Raw genomic sequence first — 17,639 nt, 5'->3', positions numbered from 1 at the left:
TAATTGAAAACCCAGAGGGAACGTTTTAAAATTACAGATATCCCTACCCCTGATCCTAACTTTGTGTTTCTAAGGTGGGGAACAAAGTTATTGGTCCCAGAAAATTCTGATAATCAACAGAGTTGCTACTCACTGTCTCAGGAAAAAAGCATTGGGCGAATATTGACCCTAAGGCAAGTGAAATTCATTGAACCCTCAATCTGAATGCTGAAAATCTTCCATCCTGGGAGTAGGACAGCTAAATGAGCACTTCAACAAAGAAAGCAGATTTCAAATACTTAGGAGCAATGATAAATAACTAGTCCCAACAGAAAGAGAATGGGTATAAGTTCTTTGAATTTATTAGTCACCATAGGCTTATCAGGTGAATGTGTTTAAAGCAGTAAGGCAATGATGAGTGACGTCAGCTGAGTCATTAGTAGGGCAGGTTTTTCCTTGGTGATTTCTTTTGCCAAGTTCATAAATGGAAAGTGAGGCCTGTTGGGATAATTATAAACCAGACTGGCAACTGAGATGATTCTTTCCCAAATTTGCTTAACCAGGAAGGATGGAAAGGTACCACTATGGAAAGGTGCCAAGGAAGTCAGGAACTTCAGGCAGCATGTCTGTACTGAGTGGCAGAGCAGGGGTGTGTAAGGCTGAGTGGATCTGTGTGCATGTATTATTTCACAAATTAAGAGGCAAGGTTGAACAGTGAGGCTTCTGGTGAACATCTCAAGCTCAGAGGCTAGTGTGGAGGTGGACACGTGGTTTCACCTTCTTCACCATTATCCAAGGTGGCTTCCAGCAGCCCTCCCCGACATCAGGTTGCTAGTGTTGTCATGCTTACCAGAAGCCCAGCCAATTTGAAGGAATTCAAATATAGGAAGAAAGAGATTCAACATCCACCAGAAAAGTGCTTGCTTAGGTGAGAAGGCTTGGCTCAGAACAATAGATGGATGGGGTAATCCCATTAGCTTTCATGTCTAAAAGCCTCTTGGAAAATGACAGCCTAGAAATATAAGCCAGGGAGAATTATCCGGTTGTTAACAACGATGCCTGTAGGGACATCTAATCCAAGCATAATCAGAAGAAGGCCGGCAGTATAGGCAGGGTGGCAAGGGGACTCTGCGGGAGTCGGCTGAACTGGCTTCTAGTTGGACTTCATGGATTTTACTTCCTGCTCTGCACTTTTCTGGCTGTATGAGATTGGACAAGTTAGTTAATTTTTGAGTCTGTTCCATCTGAAAAAGAGAACAACCAAAAAATCTAATTCATACAGTTGTCATGGAGGTAATTTTTGTGAAGTGCTTAGCTGAATGCTTCCCACCTCTTAGTTCAGACATGTGATCAGAGGATGTTCACCATCTGCTGGGAGCATGCCTAAATCGCCAGGTCTGTGTTTCGGATAGGTCAATAAATGACACTTCTAAAAGCTGAGTTCCACCTCACAGGGTAACAAAGATTCAAGTTCTATTCTCCACTCATTCTTTAAAGGTTGAAATGAGGAGGAAACCTGAAAGGGCCGGCTTCATTGAGACCAGCTGATCAACTTTTTTTGGCCTGAGTTTGGTCATTCATTCTCCAGGACATGTGCCACATAGCTTGTGAAGTCAGTCATTTGTGGTCCCATGAATCAATATCTAACGTGTGTCAAATGTGTCAACAAGTTAACAAAAAGACAGCAAGGCTGATTCTTTTGGCACTTGTAGTCTCTCTGGCAGCGAATTTACAAGCTAAATTGAATCATCAGCACCCAATTAAATTCCTCCTGCATCATGGCACAAAATGCTCATTTTATTTTCTTGATGAAGGAGGAGAAGTGGGGGAGGAGGGGAGAGCCATCCCATTCTCGTCCACGTATTTCCTTGAATTAGAATATGTTTCACTCTTGAATTCATCTAGTTTCTCAAGTCTAGTGAAGTAAGGAAATGTTATAATTATATTTCCTGGTCGCCTACATATTTATCTCCTTTGCTATAATCTCCGTTACTCATTACACTCCCACTGACTCTATCAAGGTTAAAAAATTTATCTGCACAGATCCCAATATCCGCTGCAGTCCCTGAGCACCCATGAGCTGGCAGCTTTCGCCCTGACTCTCATCCAGAGAGGGGTTTATCATTTCTGGATGGGACCTGCCAATAAAATATTTAAGTCTCTGCAGTCTCAACAGCCACCACCGGAAACCCACTGTTCTGTCTAGCTGGGACAAAAAGGACAGTTCTTCCTCCTGGAAGGAGGTTGCCAAGTAATAAGCCAAACCACCCAGCTGCACTTCCGAAGTCCTACTGCTAGCGCTACCGGTTGCCTGTCTCCAACCTGCTTGACAGACTCCTGGGCCAGCAGGGTTGAGAGCACCCGGCCTGCACAGGATCCAATCTCATTTCTGTCTGGATTCGGAGTCTTAGCCACAACTCCTGTTTAGAACACCAGTCTTGCCCTTTAGATTTGATGTTCAGATGAGAGTGCTCCAGACCTAAGTAAAGCCCTTCCCTCAAAGACCATGGCTCAGGATTATACTTCTAGCTGTCCCAATTTGGTCTACCTTAGGGATGGTTTCAATTTGGATTCCCCTAAATCAGACCCTGAGATAAGGATTTGGGTACAAGATAATCTCAGAAAGCACTGTGAGAGCAGGGAGGATATCCAACAAGAAAGGGTATGTTCGTGAATACGTTGCTATTGTGGACAACTTGTACTCAGTCCCACTAGACATTATTGCCCAAGAGATGGCATGGGGACAACTTAGAGTTGTCCTGTGGATGAGTGAAGAAGCTGGAGAATTTAGCCACAAACTTCCATCTCTCCTCACTGGTTGAGAGTCCCGTCTGCAGCAGGACTTCCCTGGGGCATCCAGCTTGCCCTACAGGCAGACTATATTCCACACCCAGAGAAGACCTTCAGACAGGGAAGCTCAGGAGACCACAGGGTGTCTGTTGACCTTCTAATAGGCTGAGGGAACTGATGGTGTTCAGGGCAGGCTGCCCCAAGATGTGCCACTCTGGTATGCAGATTATTTCAAGCTGAAGACAACAAAGGCTCAGAAGACTCAGGAAGAACTTCACACCTTCCCCCTCCCCCCAACTCCCTAAAAGAAATGTAAAATAAAGGCCTGTCCCCAGGACAAGCCATCGCCATAGAGCACTCGGGGTATCGGTAGACAGGGAGGATACTTACTAAACCCACTCTTATCAAAGTTCTATTTACCAAACATTTGCTTTTCCATTTCCATGTGAGTTGCCTTCCTCCCTTCAAATCCCCAAATCACTACCCACAATGTGCTCCTTATCCAGAGCTGAAGATATTTAAACAGGCAGCCTCCGCCAGATGGCTGAGTTATTCAGTTTCTCCTGAGTTTCTCCCATGTATACATGTTATTAAACTTTGTTTGATTTTCTCCTGCTAACATGCCTTTTTAATTATTTGACCAGCCATAGGAACCTTAAGGAAAGGTGGAGGAATTCTCCCACTTCCCCAGCAGGACACAGCCAGGCACCAACAGTCTGCAATAAGGACATTATCCTCGCTCAAAATGAGCACAACCTAACTGGTCACCAGTTGAAGGGGTCAAATACCAAATTGGAGACAATGTTATGGCGATTCCCTTTCAAGAACATCTCAGGCAAGAGTAACATAGATGGACGTACTGGACCAAATAAATGGGCCACAAAACCACAGTTTGGGGTTGGAGTTTATCTACTGTAGGGACAGAAAGTAATGGTTTGAGGAATTCCTAAGTGTGGAGCAGTGCACAGAACTTGTCTTCATTGTTTATTCTGCATATGTTTACAACAGCATAGGTTATTGTGTTTAATTCCCACAATGATATTGTGAAATAGACATTTGTATTCTCATTTTACAAAGGAAACTGCTGAAGTTTGGAGAATTAAGTAATTTACCAAAAGTGACACTTTAAGTCATGAAACTGGGGCTAAGACGCTCCAAAGCCCCCCTCTTTCTAGGGGGCCACACGCTTCTTGCTCCCCCTAAGGCAAGACTGGCCTACTGGTGAGGTAGGATGGATAGTGCACTGTCTACAGGGCTTTTAGGGACTCAAAAGAACACCACCCAACACCATACTTGCTACATATCTCCATTCCTGGACGGTAAATGATGCCCAAAGTTTCATGGCCATCAATTCATTCTTTTAGGGTAGGCATAAAAAGACCATATAATTTTCTTGGGAAGTATAGCAAGTAAATTCATTAGATTCTGAGCTAATGTAGGGCAAGGACCTTACGAATCATCATTTTATCTCCAGTACCTAGCACAGAGCTCAGTGTGTTAAAAAGTCCTCAGTAATTATCTGTTGAATAAATGAGTAAACCTCACTGTGAATAAATTTAGCAAATAAATATATGAAAGGTATAAAGGTTAAATATAAAAACAGGAAAGAGTAAACAATGTAGGAAGAGAACTTAGAATTTTCTCCATTTCTCGTTCATTCTATTAACCCAGGAATCTATATATAAACTTTCCTTTTGTTTCCTTGATCAATATAGTTAATATTTAGCGGCTGCCTGCTACTTTCCCAAAGTCTTCCTGCTTATGGTTACCTTTTAAGGCCTTCGTAGGGTGTTAGATTCCCCTCTAGACTCAACACTCCAAAGGAAGCACCTTGATCTGTTTTGTAGTCCACTGCATACTTAGTTTTGGCTCTAACACAAAATGGGATCTTCAAAACTGAGTTGCTGATCTTTACTCTAAAGAGCATTTGAGATGGTCAGAAAATGTTCAGAGTTGCTGTTTGCTTCAGAGGTCATAATATACGACACTCAAGAAAGACTCAACTCCTACTCTTCGATTCCACATTGCAGATGTGGGGACTGGAATTGGCCACTCAAAGATATGTCTCTTTGGCATGAGGATTGTTTTGGGCTGGTTACTTTTAAAAACTGCAGACAGGAAAGAAACTGAAGAGTAGAATTTATTTACCCTTTGTTAAGAGACATTTACATTTGTAAAGGAAATCTCCATTTGTAAAGGTGTCTCCCTCTCTGTACCAGGAAGGAGGGATGACCTTATCTCTAGAAACTCTTATCAAGACAGAGGGCAAGGGCTTAAATCTGCATAATCACCTGACCCTTGTTTACTATACTTGTCTGGTAATCTCCTGTAACTGACTGCCCCCACCCCCAACATCCTCCTTTGTCTTTAGCTGAAGATGATATTTAAGGTGGTGGCTTCAGCCGTTTTGGGGAGTAGCTCAGGTTGCCTGAGTCTCTCCCATGTATACATGTTGTAAAGCTTTGTTTAATTTTATCCTGTTATTCTGTCTCATGAATTTAATTCATTCTCTGGCCAGAAGAACCCAGAGCAGGTGGAGGAAATGTCTTCCTCCCCTACACAGAAAAGTGTTTCTGTGGTCTCTCTAAACCGGAGTCAGTATATTCTCCTTCAATATAAACTTGAAGATTATATTGCTCTTTTCCATGGGGCCTTTAGGGGAGTGTGGGGCCAGCATGGGGATAATAAAATGTCCCCAATCTCCTGTTAAAGAAAAAATTATTCATGACACTTGTTCAAACAGAAACAAACAGAAAGGCAGACATCATTCAAGACTATCACAATAGGTATAGGGACTACTGCAATGGGGTTTTGCAGCAGGGGAGAGAGATTGGGCTTTACTCTGAATAACAACAAAAGAAAGTATGAATTTATAGCCAAGGAGTAGCATTCTGTGGAAGAGGGTCAGTGGGAAAATTACTAAGATAAAAACACCAGGGGTGAGGGGGGATTCTGGCTAAAGTGACCTAACAGACTTCTTGCTGAAGGCAGGTCAGGGGGATCAGACATCACTTAGGGGATGGTAGGGGATGAGAAATTTGGTCAGATATCAAGGGTGAGCAGATATGCAGGGTGAGGGATTCTGGTTAAGCTGACCTAGCAGGATTCTGGCTAAAATGGGGCTCTTGAGGACATGCCCAAGGGTGGGACCTGGTTGGAAAAGAGCTCAGAGGAGCCCAACTAGAATTTGGTCAAGGAGAAAATCTTTGTCGTTCCCACCTCCCAGATTTGTCTTTGTCTCTTCTCCATGACCCAAAAGCCTCAGGAGTCAACAACTGCTGGGGGGTGAATTCCAAACTACAACAAATGTATCAGATTATGTTATTCCAGCCCCAAAGCTTCTATGAGTCCTTCTAATTGTCAATCACAACATTACAAATAGTAAAGTAAAATAATTTTACAAATAAGGAAACTGAACCAGCAAATGGCAAAGTGGGGATTTAAACCTGACAACTGAGACTCTGAATTTGGTCCCTTTCAACTGCACCGACTGATAGGCTGTAGGAGGGTTAAAGGGTAAATATATTTAAAAAGAAAAGTAAACTCATAATTCATATACAAATATAAAAGAACACAAGTCAAAATGTCAAAGTTTTTATTTTTAGTCCAGTTAATAATGAGAGAATCAGTAACTATTATAACAGGTTCAAAGGAGAAGCTGAAGGACACATTTATAGAGATTCAGATTGAATGTCCAAGTAAATTTTCCAATAGATGCAACACTGATCTCTTCCACAGGAAGGAAATCAAATGCATCTTCCCTGGACCAAATCTATCTGCATTTCTATGCTCAGGAGTCATTTGCATCACCATCAGATCTCTGCAGGTTAACTTCTATCTCTACAGAATTGCAAAGTAGTTGAAGACAAAGAAACGCCCCTATACAATCACATAACCCTGGAAGGATCCTCAGACAAGACCTAGCTTCCATCAAAAGGATTCCAAGTAGTCTTTGGCCCATTTCAAAGGCTTTTACAATTGTGCCTGTTAGTAGCATGATGTAGGATGAGATGCCTCTGAAGAACTCAGCTAAAAAGACAACCTATCTAGAAGGCCTTCCAGTTTCCTTCCGGAACTGTTCTATTTCATACCCTGCCTTAAAATGAGAATCAGGATCCCATCCCAGGGTCCAGTTCAAGGAAGTCTGTCGAAGTGGGAAAAAGACACTGTGGAAACATCTAGAAATCACGAGAACCTCAAGCTGCAGCAGTTTTTAACAGAGCAAAATCACTGTGTTCAGCTTCCGCATTCTCAAAGAGCTATTGCCAAGGACTAATCACTCGGATAGAAAGGGAATGAACAACCTCCCCAGGCAGCCTGGCTTGCTGGTGTCCCTCTCACAGAAGAAGTCCTCAAAGAACAAAAATTAACTGAGAGCAATTTCTGAATGTGAGTCAAGTATTCTGTACTTTTCCCCTTCCCTGGAGATTTGGATGTGTACATCAAATCCAAACATTTATTAAACACTCGAGGTATTCTTCGGTGGAGCAGACATGGTGGAGGGTACAGAAGGAGGAATGGGAGACGTTTGGGATCTGGCTACATATATGACAGCACAGAGCAAAAGAACACACTGCTCATCTGAGAGCAAGGTCATTTAAACTCATCTTAGGGGATGCTTAAAGGAGTGTGAGGAAAAGGAAGCCTAAGATGGAGTCAGGGAAGACTCTAGGTGGGGATGGGTAGACACCAGAGCTGGGTATTGAAGGACAGGCAAGAGTTAACCGGGTTAAGGAAGGTGGGAAAAGAGCCCTCCTTGCGTGGGGCAATGCTACCGCAGCGACAAATAACTTCCATTATAGCATAGCAACTCCCATTAATCTCCCTGGGCCCTGATGTCCTGGCTCAGAAAAAATAGCCTAATTCTCCTTTCTCCTCAATTCTTCGTGTAGACAATCACCTGAATCTTGTTCACTGCAGAGGCTGCAGCAATTAAAGGTATCAAACTACTTAGGGGAAAGGTTCATGGTGTGCCACCAGCAGGGATATAGTTGCATGATGGCTACAAGAGGATCCTGGAAAATAATCCATCCTAAATCAGAAAGGGTCAGAGAGGTTTCCAGGTCAATGGAACAGAGTCAGAGAGTGAGGCTACTGAAAATATTAGATGAGACAACACATAAAATCCTTGATCCAGGGTCTGGCACTTAGTAAGCCTTCAGGAATTGGTAGCTATGAGGCTCTCTACCTTGCTGCCTCTCTGAGTGCATCCTGGAAACGTATCCCATTTTATTCTGTGTCTTTTGGGGCAATCATGACATTCAATATCAATCATTTACTTGGTAGATCGTCTCATCTGCACTGTACAATCAGAAAAAAAGAACAGAAAAAACTTGCATCAGTAAGACTAAGTCTTTCACTTAAAAACTCATTTTCAACCATCCAGAAGGTCACCAGTTAATGGTGTTCATCTCCGTATGATAAAACCACTGTAGATGGCTTCACTAATGGGATGCTTTTAAAAACAGCAGCTCCGTAAGTCTCCCAGTGCTGCATAAAGGACTTTTATGAAGCTATTGGTTTTCGGCAAATAATCATTTTAGTGATACATCCTAAGTATAATTGTAAACACTCAGTGGGGCCATTTAACCTTCACAACATGTGAGCAGAGAAAGGCAGAAAGAATTATGGGCTCCCTCAAGAGAAACCAGAAGTTACGAGAATGGGAAAGGCTTCATCTGCTGATTAAAGAGGGTCAATGGAACGGTCCATTTGGAGGCAGAGAAGCCTGGTGGTTGAAAAGACAGACTTTGGAATCCACCTTAGACTTCAGGTCTAAAGCTTTGTGAGGCTATTTCCTTTTCAATGACATAAGGATCATGTTAAAAGCCTCTCAAGATGAATGTGAGAATTGGCTTGAATAGGGCGTAAACGGAAAGCACTTGGCACATATATGATCAATAAATTGTAACTACTTTCACTGTGGTTATCGTATACATACGGTACATGCCAGACTCAGAGACTCTTTGCCATGTCCCCTTCACAGACATTGAGTCACTGAGCTATTCTTTCTTCTCCTGGAGAATCAGAGCAGCCAGGAGTCTCCCAGGGAAAGCTTTGTTCTCCAGAAGATAATCGAGAGCACTAAGTGTAAACTAAAAAGAAGATTTTTCTCTGGACTTACATATGGTTATTTTACCTTAGGTCTGCTTGCATGAGCATTTTATAAACAAGATCTATGGCTCAAGGGCTCAAGCACGAGCTAGGAAGCAGAGAGTTCCCCTCCAGCGTGTGTTCTCCACACTTATTTCTCAGCACTCCATCTGGAGAGGAGTTTGGAAATTTCCATTATGCCACCTGGAATCTGTTTTGCCACAGGGAAAAAAAAGTGTAGTTTATTTGAGATGATGGTGTGCAATCCTTTTTTTATTTTTTAAATAAGACAGGCTCCTGAGGTGAGAATAACAAAAAAATAAATCTTCAAAAACAAAGTTCAGACACCACCTTCCAGGATATGTAGTAATCGGTACAGACACACACCTCCACACACACCTGCAGACTACAGCATCAATGCTTGACATCACAGCCAGGAATGAGGGTTTTGGAGTTTGTGCATGTGTGTGTCTTGCTTTTTTTTTTTTTTTTTTTTTGATGATGATGCAGATGAGCTAGCTAGTGAAAGGGTGCTTGGGGAAAAAAAATAGGAAAGATGAGATGATTCTCACTCCATCTATATTTCAAAGTAAATCCCCAGGCAAAATGAATCAGCTCTTCAAAGATGTTTTCCGTCAAAGAAACTTCTGAGAGTCCATGACAGGTTTCACTGTGGAATCCCAAATAGATTGATTAACTACCTTACTAGAACTTTGTAGTCAGCTCTCTTCCAATAATTGAGCCTTTATGCTCCTGCTAATAAACTTTGAAAATCAGTTTTAGAATACGAGGCATCCTTAAGCTGACAATACCCTCAGAATTCACCTGTCTAAACCCCTCATTTTACGCATGAGGGACCAAATTCTTATTGGTCAAAACATAAATGACAAAAACTCCCAGCTCAGACTGGCTTAAAGCAAAATGGAAACTTTTATTTAAGTAACTGACAAGTCCAAGGGTGGTGCAAGCTTTCAATATGGATAGCTCAAAGTGCTTAAGCACCGTGACCTGGCATTTGTCTGTCTCAATCCTTCATTCTGTTTGTCTCTTGTATTGTCTTAGTTTGGGATGAGATTCTCTCTGAGGAAACAAAGATGGCTGGCATGACCTCCAGCTTACATCTAGAAAGGCTAGCACCCCAACAGGAAGAGAGCGTTCTTCCCTAGAATTCTAGCAAAAACCATAGACTTCACACTCATTGGCCAACTTGAGTCATGTATCCACATGCTCATGTACTTGATGGGGATGGGACATGCTAGTGGCCAGACCTGGACCCCATGCCCACCCCAAAATCATGGGCCAGAGAGAAGAAGTAAATCACCAAAGGAAAATAAGCCTACTCTCCCCCTAGAAGACAGATGAGTAGACATTAGGCAAGATCAACAGATGTTTATTGCAGGCATCGAGAAGGGCTGTAACTTACCCCAAGCCACACACAGTTAATGGAACACAGATCTCCTGCATCGTGCTGTGTTGAGTTTTGATCCACTAGGGTCAGGGGAACTATTATTAAGAGGAGCCAGGAAATGGCTTGGTTTTGAGTCAGCAGATTCATATGAGGTCACTGTTCACAGTGTACACGTACACATTGTCAACTGAGAAAATAACAGCAAAAGCTACTATGAATTCAGCAACAACTTTAACACAATTATTAATCACAAAGACATCTATGTCCATTTAAAAGATAGCCTTTCAAGTATGTGCCAGACATTCTACTTAGTCTACAGACAATTCTTGCACACATGGGTTCATAGACTCTTTGTAATAACCATTAAACACCTCACTGGGTTCACTGCTCAGAGAGTTACTGACAATTGTTGTTCTAATCCTAGCCTTGCCAGAAAAGAAAGCAGTGTTTTTGTCAAAACTCAAGTATCAGTCACCATCAGAGACCACTCCGTGGAGGAGATAGAATTTGAGTGCCAAGGGAAAAGCATGAATGGAGCACTGAGAAGGAAGAAGGCCACCTTTCATTTGGTGGGAACAGCAGGAGTAGAGAAGATCGGGAGACCAGCCTGAGTGGAGTAGAGATTTGGGCTGGGGAGCAGTGATGGACCAGCTTTTGGAGAGCCAGGAAGTCAGCTTCTGTTTCCGTATGTCTACTGACTGTATATCTTGATTCAGTACTCAATGTGGGGGTGGTTAGAGGTTCTTAAACTGGCAGATATTAGAATGAATGGAGTGATAAGCTACAAAGTTAATCTTTCGTTCTGTAAGGAAACTAGTTTTCCTGATCTGTAGTGTTTGTGGAATTATAAGAAATAAATTTCAAAGTATCAGTCTTAGAATGAAGATAAGCCATTTCAGGCCCCACTGAACCTCCACTGTGTTATGAGCGGAGAACCAGCCTTCTGGATACCATTTTACATAGGAGGGGAATGGAGGCTCAGAGTGGGAAATGCTGCTCATGGCCCTACACTTATTCTGCTGAGGGGAACTTCCTGGTACTGGGTAATGAAGCCAACAAGAATTTGTTATTTAATATGGTCTTCACCTCGTCAAAACTATTTACTGACCTCAAGGGACCTATAGGATGTTGGTACCATGTCTCTTGATAAGACATATGACCAACATCTGTTCTACTACTCTTTGTCCTGACTCTTTCAATGGTCCACCATTGGGCTATACACCAGGCTGTTGGAAAGGCCTAAGCTCTTTATCTTGAGGAAAGATAGGGAAAATAAAGTGAAGTAAAACCAAAGTTGATGTAGCGAGAGACCATGCTAGAAACATTCTCATTCATTTTCTCATTTAACCCTCCCAAATACACTGCATGCTAGGTGTTATTCCTTCATCTGAACAGAATGAGGCTCAGAGAGGCTAAGTGACTTACTTAAGGACACAGGGCTTGCAGTAGCCTAATTGAAAGTCAAATCAAGGTCTGGGCGCAAAGTCCATGCACTTTCCACTACATTATACAATTTTCACAAATCAGGGCAGGGGGTACCAGGAGTGGCAAAATGGTTTTATCTATCGTTCCTCCATGCTCATTAAAGTGAGAAATACCTGGGACCTCAAATAATTAGAGAACCCGACTCTGCTCACCTCTCACTTCTTAGACTTATTCCCCCAACTGTAGATAATCAATCATCAATGCATTTCCCTCCAGCCAATTTCATTTTGAGCTTACTCATTGAGTCCCTCTATTGTGCTGGTCTCTAACGTACTTAATTCCATTTCATTCCCACAAAAACTAAATTAAGTGAGTACCATTTGTCCTCATTTAACATATGGGAAATCTAAGGCACAAAGAAGTGGAGCAACTTGCCCTAGGTCACACAACAAGAAATCTGACAAAGATGGAATTCCTACCCGAGTCTGGCTCCAAACCCAAGCTCCCCTCTGAATGGCAGGCACTCAGCCATGCCTAGCACTTGTTGGCACTCTAACCACCAGCCATTTTTGTCCAAAATCGCTTGCCACAGAGATTTTCAATTATGCTGTGAAGGGTCACTGCTAGTTGATCATTCAGAAGCCTCCTCATTCAATTGTGAACTTTCCCAAAGGGGTGGAGACTCCAACAGGGTTCCTTCCTGCTCAAGGTACCAGCTGCCAAGCAGCAATTGGGTGTTCCCTACAAGGCTGAGTGGTGTTGAAGCTGCCAGTTGTCATTAAACTGTCAAATCCTTTCCTGGAGCCCCAGCCGCCTGACAAGCTAATTGTCAGGTGTTGAAATCAATAAGTTTCAAAAGGTTTCACAATTAACCCCCCTCTGCCTCTCACAGTGTTACTGCTCTTTCAGCAGAGGCTATCCTCACTCTACTTCTGCAGCTCAAAATCTGCCTGTGCCGCTAGCCTTCAAATCCAGGGAGCCCACATCCATTTAGCATGGTCAGTGCAAAGCATAATCAGGAGGTGAATTAGCTTCAACAAACACATGCATTGCACCTTCCAAAGACAAAGGCATTGTTGATTATCCTCTGGGTTATTGGCCATGGAACAATGAACCTCCATTATCATTAGAACACAAAGCAAAAAACAAAAAAATTAAATCATAGTACATATTCCAAAATATCTCAATTCCCTTATTTGAGGCTGAAAGTTTTAGAAATACTCTTCTCTAATTAATCAAAAAAATTTAACATTCACAGATAAAGTTATAACATAAAAAACTGCATTTATTAGAGTTATCTAAATTATAAGCCAACCCTGTGAGGAAGATAAGGTCGTGTTTTTAGCTCAAGGTAATATAAGCAGTGATTATCAGAATGTGAAATAAAAAATGATTTTCTTGACTCCTCTTTCAGTGCTCTTTCCATTGGGCAAGATTGCCTTCAACTATTCTCCAGGGAGAGTGGAGGGTGATCCATTGAAGCTCAAGGAGTTGGAGCTCAGGAATTGAAGAGAAGATAAAAAAACATCTCCAGAGAGAATTCTGACCTCCTACAAATCTAGTCCTGCCTCCCTGGCCAATCTTGCAATTTTAAAAAACATTTATAAATTATCTATCATGAGCCAGGAGAGTCCCAGATGCTATAAACACAGGGTTTAACAGAACTGTCTTTGGAGGCTCACAAGCCAGTTGTTCAACAATGATCTACAGAAATACTCGCTATGAGAGAAGAACATGCAATTCCTATGGAAACTCAAAGGAAGGAAAACAGGGAAGACAGGGAAGAAAGGCATCCCAGATAAAAGAAAAGTATGTTCAAAAGGTATGTACATTTGGGGAACTGTACCCTATTTGGTGTGACTGGAATGAAGCTAGACATGTAGGTAGGAACAAGATCCTGAAGGATCTTGAATGTCATGACAAAGGATTTAAACATTATTCTTAAGGCATGGGCAACCAATGAAGAAATTTCAGTCACTGAAGACATGTGAAATTATTTAACATCAGTCCCTCTGATGGCAGTGGGCAGAATGGATGGGGCAAGAATAGAGGTGGGAAAACCAGTTAGGAAGATATCGAAATTACTTGGATTTTTTTTTAAATAGCGTGAACCTGAAGTGTCCACAGTGGGAGATAGATGACAAAGACTGCGTTGAGAGGTGTTTAGAAGATTGAATTAAGAGGAACTCATGACAGATGAAAAAATAGGGGTTGAAAAGATGAAAGGTCCATGATGACTCCCAAGTTTCTGATTTCAGTGATTGGAAGGAGTCAAGCACTCGCGAGGAAAGAGCGGAGTAGAGGGAGATGAAGAGTAAACTTTTAAACGTGTCAAGTCGTGAATTCTCAGACAGAGATGTTCAGAAGATCTATGGATAGACAAGCCTGGATTTCTAGAGGGAGGTCAGGGGTGAAGTTAAGGATCAGAAAATTCTCAGTATGTAGTCAGTAGTTGAAGCCAAAGGCAAAGATCACAGTACCCACTGGGAGAGGCCAGGAGTGAAGAGACGAAACCCTGGGATGTACCAACACCCATCAGGCAGAGGTCTTACAAATCAAGGACAGAGAGAGGTCAGGAAGGAGGGAAGGTCAACAGTGAGCTGAAAGGTGAGTATTTCATTTAGCACCAGAAAACTGCTGCTGAACTTTAACAAGCTCCTCTGCCACTGGTTAAATGTGAGAGGAAATAGTAGGAATGGCCTTTTTTTTTCTTGGAAGCAGGTTCTTTCTTTTTACAGAGGCAAAGGGTTTCGACTGTTGATATACAAACACATCTATTCACATCTCACTGTAAGTCAGGTCAAGAATCGCTGGTGGGGAACCTGACACCTAGGTCTAACCTGGATCATCCTTTCCTCTCTCTGAGCTTCATGTGTTTCCTGTAATTAACTCTCTCTTTCCTACATACTCAATTGGAATGCCACTTGAAAAAAAAAAAAAAAAAAGGAGTGCCCAAATATAAGCTGAAGCCCTATATGGTCCTGTCTAGAGATGGTGTTGCATTCAAAGAAACACGGACCTGTTGGTATAATAATGTCAATATCTTCCTAACTGGTTTTCCCACCTCTATTCTTGCCCTATCCATTCTGCCCTCTGCCATCAGAGGGACTGATGTCAAATAATCTCAAATTTCTTCACTGACTGAAATATACCTGTTGGTATATTTATGGTGTATATATGATATATATACACCATAAATATTTTGAGTCATTCCAATTACTACTTTGAGAACATGAAAGGGAATCAAATTTGTAATACGCACCCAACCTCCTTAATGCTTTCCCAACCCTCTTCCTTTCTCACACCTCAGGAGCTCCTTCAGAGCCTCACAATCTTAATCCTACAATTTCCTCTTGCACCTCCAAAGTTTCTGAGGCCCCAGAATCTGTGTTACTTTTCCCACTGTCCCTTTATCCTATGAACTAGCTATACAGGCAGAACTCCCATCATAAAGAGAGAGAGAGAGGAGCTGAATAAGCAAACACTGTTCCCCTGAAAGCCAGCAGTGAGAAGTTCAGCAAAGGCTGGGAAATGCACATTTTAATAAATTTTGTCCCAGCTACATCTAGCACTTTAATCTCTTCCAAACACTTATGTTCGTACTCTCCTATGCTCCTCATACCACTCCTTCTGTGAGATTGGTAGAACTGATTTCAATATCTTTGAAAACAGAGACCAAGATAATAAATCCCCTGTCTGTATTCACCAGTCACGCCAGAGCCAAACTGGACATTCAGCAAGGTCTCCTGACTCCCGCCCTGAAGTGTCAGCCCAGCCACCTCTCCCTCCCCAAGCACCACATGGCTCAGCCTCAGCAGACACTCCCTGCCTGTGCTGTGGCTGATGAGAATGAATTTGGGAGTGTGGAGCCATTTATGAAACCCAGCATCTTAAGTACACTTCATCGTAGGTGAGGAAAATAATTTTCTCTCTTCCCTTCTGAGTCCTAGCCAAGACCCCTGTAATAAAAGACATATTAACAAGAGAAAAATAATTAACATGTGTATCTCATATACACATAGGAGATACCCAGGAAGAAATGGGTAACTCAAAGAGATGAGTTAGAATTTAGGCTTAAATACCATTGTAAGAGGGAAAGGAGACAGGGAATGCAGGCATCTTAGAGGAGAGTAAATGATTTTTAGGAAAGATGAATAGGTCCTTAGAAGAATAGATGATAAATACAATAGTTTGTGACAAAGTTTGTCTGGGGGTGGTGTCAACTTCGAGTCTCCTCTCCTGCGATAAAAGTCAGTCTTCTCTGGTTGGTGAGTCTCTGGCGGAGGGGAATTAGGACAACTGAGTTCCTTTTGGAGGATCTGTCTTTAGGCAGATAAGAGGAGTTCAGAGAAGGCCTCTCTCTGCATGTGCTGTATTTCAAGTGTCTACAGCTCAAAATAATCATATGCTAAAGTGGCATTTTGAGGGTGGCATAAGCTGCCACCCTTCTTCATGCGTAAATGAAGAAACTTAATTCTCTGGAAGAAGAGAATGGGGAGAAATGAACTCCATTTTCTCAAATTTTTTCTACAGCTATAATCCAGGCACCTCCCATGGATCCAACCAGTGACCTGAACATCATATCATTTATTTTCTGCTTGCATTTTGCATGCCTACAATTCTTGTTGAAATACCATTTCATCCTGCTGCCTGACAGACAGCTCCCCCTCAGCTCCATCATCTGCCAGATGCACAAAATCTGGAAGGAAACGCTAGAAACCTAGACCCCCTTTCAAATATATTTACGTATGGATTATTCAGAAATCCTCTATTACTGAGCAGTATTTTGGTGGCAATTTTGTCCATCCTGCACCATTCCTTACAGTAGTAAACAAAATTCATCTACTACAGGACATCTTATTTCATCTATTCCTCCTTTTCAAACTACTTTAATTGAGAGAGAGGCGAGTCAGAAAAAAGAACGAATTTTTCAGGGAAGAAAATCATCTATCTGACATCAGATAGCAGTTTCTGCGATGTTGTGCTCAGACGGAGGGACGGAATAAACAGCAACTTTAGCAACAGCAGCTCTTCACGTGCCACTCGGGCAGCAACCTGGTCTCCTTCCCGGCCAGCAAAGTCAGGGACTTCAGTTGAAAACAGGTGTTGGAGCCCTGGTTGTTCTGCACATCTTGGGGAAATATCACTGCAAAATTTAAAATACTATTGGCACCAGGTGCATGCTAAGAATGTAAGTGGTGCTGTTAATTTACTCTAATGAATTAATTACAGTAATGCCCTGATCTACAGGGAATTTCCCTAGAAAGAGAAATGGAATGATAAAAGACAGCTCTAACGTGGCTTCCTGACTCACAATGGAGGAAGTTCACTCCAGAAGGGCTGCTCCGGGAAATCTAGGGCAAGAGAGGACAATGAATGAAACCCCCCAGAAGGATCCACTGTACCAGTGGTTCTCAGCAAGCGCCAGAACATGCCGAGGGCTTGTTAGAACACACCCTGCTGGGCCCTCCCCTCAGAGTTTCTGATTGTTTCTAACAAGTTCTCAGGTGATGCTGATGCTGCTGGTCCAGGCACCACATTTAAGGACTACGGACCTACGGGCCGGCCTGGTGGTGCAGAAGTTGTGTGCACGTTCCGCTTCAGTGGCCTGGAGTTCTCCGGTTCGGATCCCAGGTGCGGACATGGCACCACTTGGTCAAGCCATGCTGTGGTAGGCATCCCACATATAAAGTAGAGGAAGATGGGCATGGATGTTGGCTCAGGGCCAGTCTTCCTCAGCAAAAAGAGGAGGATTGGCAGTAGATGTTAGCTCAGGGCTAAACTTCCTCCAAAAAAAAAAAAAGAACTATGGGCCTAGACCAAATGACCCACAGAATAGGAGGCAAAGTGAGCTCTGGAATCAGCCAGACCTGGGTGTAACTTACAGCTCAGCTAACCAATTGCAAGATCCTGTGGAAGCGCCTTAACCACTGTAAGAGACACA

General features: G+C 42.5%; 1 long non-coding RNA gene across 1 annotated transcript in view; it reads right to left on the bottom strand.

Annotated features, from left to right (window-relative positions):
* Positions 1 to 319: 319 nt before the first annotated feature.
* The window catches only part of LOC139085447 (uncharacterized), a 32,556-nt gene continuing 15,236 nt past the window's right edge, over positions 320 to 17,639 (bottom strand). The window contains exon 3 of the long non-coding RNA XR_011543744.1: positions 320 to 1,223. This is a non-coding gene — a long non-coding RNA (uncharacterized lncRNA). The remainder of the gene's footprint in view (positions 1,224 to 17,639) is intronic.

Source organism: Equus przewalskii, chromosome 1 (assembly GCF_037783145.1).
Source record: "Equus przewalskii isolate Varuska chromosome 1, EquPr2, whole genome shotgun sequence".
NCBI classification, from domain to species: Eukaryota; Metazoa; Chordata; class Mammalia; order Perissodactyla; family Equidae; genus Equus; species Equus przewalskii.
This window is presented reverse-complemented; position numbering and strand designations above follow the sequence as displayed.